Source organism: Odocoileus virginianus, chromosome 16, assembly GCF_023699985.2.
Source record: "Odocoileus virginianus isolate 20LAN1187 ecotype Illinois chromosome 16, Ovbor_1.2, whole genome shotgun sequence".
NCBI lineage: Eukaryota > Metazoa > Chordata > Mammalia > Artiodactyla > Cervidae > Odocoileus > Odocoileus virginianus.
This window is the reverse complement of record NC_069689.1, coordinates 46,391,360-46,394,475: the sequence shown is the minus strand read 5'-3', so window position 1 is coordinate 46,394,475 and position 3,116 is coordinate 46,391,360. Positions and strand designations below refer to the sequence as shown.

Genomic DNA, 3,116 nt, shown 5'->3' with positions numbered 1-3,116 from the left:
ATGTCTCCTGCATTGGGAGGCAGGTTCTTTACCACTAATGCCACCAGGGAATTATATTCACTGCCCTTTAATAAATCATTATAGAAAAGAATATGAAAAAGAATATATATGTATATATAACTAAATCACTTTGCTGTATACTAGAGACACACAAACATTTAAAAAATATTTCATATGGCCTATAAGTTTGAGAACTGAATCCAAAGCAAAGTTGGCACGTGGCCTCCAGGACAGAACAGAATTAAGCTGCAGCTTGGGTGCTTCAGCTCAACCTTGGCCCCACTCTAACAAGTTTGTTTCTGAAACCCAAAAATGGGTGATGCTGAGTTTGATGATAAGCTTTCTGCTCCAATTCTGATGGTTCAGAGGCTAGAGAAAGTACTCCCAGCCTGACAGGTGAGGTTTTCTCAATAAGTACACTTATAGGCAAGATAAATAAGACCAAGACTGACAACAACCAGATCCAATTGACATGCTGCGGGAGATGTTCTGTTTTGCAACCACACAGCATCCTCTCTAAACTTGCTCACGTGTCTCCTTGATGCCTGAATCAATGGGAAGTGGCCACTGCATAGTCAGCACGGGGTTTTTACTAACCAACACTTGGAGCTTCAGTACAGGTCACAGAATTCTGAAAAGAGAAAATATATGTGAATGATTTGTTTCTTTCCTTTTGGCTTTCCGTGTTGACCACTGAACTCAGACAAGTCTTATGAACAAGTTGTATGGCATGAACTTCCACATCCTATGCTTCCAGATTCCAAATCCCAGGGTGAGGCTGCAGTTAGCTCAGAATTGTTCATCTCTTTGGTGAAGAGGTTTCAATCTGCAACACTGCCTGGGAGTTCAGCTGCCAGTGGGTGTCTTCAGACCATAAGAACCATGGAGGTTAAGGATGAGAAGCACCAGGGTGGGGATACACACCAAGTGCCAATCACCAAACACATCAACCTCAAAGCAGGCCTCAGAGATAAGAATGATCAACCCTGTTTTAAGGAAGAAGTAACCCAGATTCAGTGTTTCCTCAGGTCCCTCAGCAAGTAAGTGGCAGATTCATGTTTGAGTTAATGCATCTGACCAAGGTTCCTAGGCACTCCTCTCAGCTCACCCTCTCTATAGGGACTGGAGTCAAAAAGCTTGCTCTCTCCCATCCCTCCATCTTACAGAAAATGATCTAGCAAATTAAAGAGAAAAATTCATCCAGGGCAGCAGGCTATAGTACCAGGAATAGTGTCAGATCAGAAAAAGAAGTTAATACACAATCACCATCACCTCCTCAGTCAATAGGCAAGCATTTATGCAAGCAGTCCAAAAGCAGCAGTTAGAGACATTTGGCCACAGGCAGCAGGTTCTTGACCTTGGACCCAGGAGGGAGTTCCATTTCTCTGGAGGAGAGAACCTGAGAGTTGAGTGCACAGCTGCAGTCTTATATTAACATAAACAAATTTCCAGGAAAGCCCTCTGGACAGAAACTCAGTATTTGGGATACATGAGTGGGATCTTTCTCTTTTGAAACTGAGGTTCATGATGGGTGAAAGCAGGGCAGATGAAAATGATCTGAGTAAGCTTACTAGGAAGTGGATGAACCAACTATGCAACTGACTTTGTGTTTCAGCTGTCCCTCCTGTAGACCACCAGCCCCAGCTTTTGGGTTGTACCTGGAGGTCAAGGCACCTTGAAAGTTAGAAGAACTTTATAGGGACATAGAGTCAGTAAGGCTGATAAAATCTGTTTCTGGAGATCTTCCCCCATATATGCTCCTTATGCATTCTACTCCTCCTAGATAATCAATAGGCAAACTATATTCAAAGTATTATGAATTTCCTGCTGAGTGCCACCTATGAAAAGTATTCCTGTGATATTTAGATATGATGGCCTTATCTTTAAAATCATTTATCCAAAGAATTTTAAAATGACCAGGACCCTTTCCTTTCAGCAGCTCACGGCGGCAAGATGGCGGTGCAAATTTCCAAGAAGAGGAAGTTTGTCGCTGATGGCATCTTCAAAGCTGAACTGAACGAGTTTCTCACTCGGGAGCTGGCTGAAGATGGGTACTCTGGAGTTGAGGTCCAAGTTACACCAACCAGGACAGAAATCATTACCTTGGCCACCAGGACACAGAATGTACTTGGTGAGACGGGCCGGCGGATCCGGGAGTTGACTGCTGTAGCTCAGAAGAGATTTGGCTTCCCTGAAGGCAGTGTAGAGCTTTATGCTGAAAAGATAGCCACAAGAGGACTGGGTGCCATTGCCCAGGCAGAATCTCTGTGCTACAAGCTCCTAAGAGGCCTTGCTGTGTGGAGGGCCTGCTATGGTGTGCTGCGGTTCATCATGGAGAGTGGGGCCAAAGGCTGCGAGGTCGTGGTGTCTGGGAAACTTCGAGGACAGAGGGCTAAATCCATGAAGTTTGTGGTTGGCCTCATGATCCACAGTGGGGACCCTGTTAACTACTATGTTGACACTGCCGTGCACCATGTGCTGCTCAGAAGGATGTGCTGGACATCAAGGTAAAGATCATGCTGCTTTGGGACCCAACTGGTAAGATTGGCCCTAAGAAGCCTCTGCCTGATCACGTGAGCATTGTGGAACCCAAAGACGAAATACTGCCCACCACCCCCATCTCTGAACAGAAGGGTGGGAAGCCAGAGCCGCCTGCCATGCCCCAGCCTGTACCCACAGCATAATAGGTCTCCTTGGCCGCTGGATCTGGAATCTGAATGTTGCTCTGCAAAGACCTTTAATAAAATCTTTTTAAAAGAAAAAAAAAATGACCAAGAATGTAGAGTGTGGTCCAAGGACATGATCTCTATAGTGGGGCAGTCTTACTCCACTATGGTTCCCCACCTACTGTCCAAGGACTTGGTGACTGCTGCTGCTGCTAAGTCGCTTCAGTCGTGTTAGACTTTGTGTGACCCCATAGACGGCAGCCCACCAGGCTCTGCCGTCCCTGGGATTCTCCAAGCAAGAACACTGGAGTGCCTTGGTGGAACAATGTACATTTCTCCTCATGAGTTTCCTCTCATACACGATTGGGATAATGATAGTGTTTTTATGAAGTCAAATGAGCTTCTAATGTCATTTAAAATCAGCTCATAGTAAACTCAGTAAATATGGGC

At 45.3% G+C, this 3,116-nt stretch overlaps 1 pseudogene; it reads left to right on the top strand.

Moving 5' to 3' along the window:
- Positions 1 to 1,941: 1,941 nt before the first annotated feature.
- Positions 1,942 to 2,768, top strand: LOC110140057 (small ribosomal subunit protein uS3 pseudogene; annotated as a pseudogene).
- Positions 2,769 to 3,116: the final 348 nt, after the last annotated feature.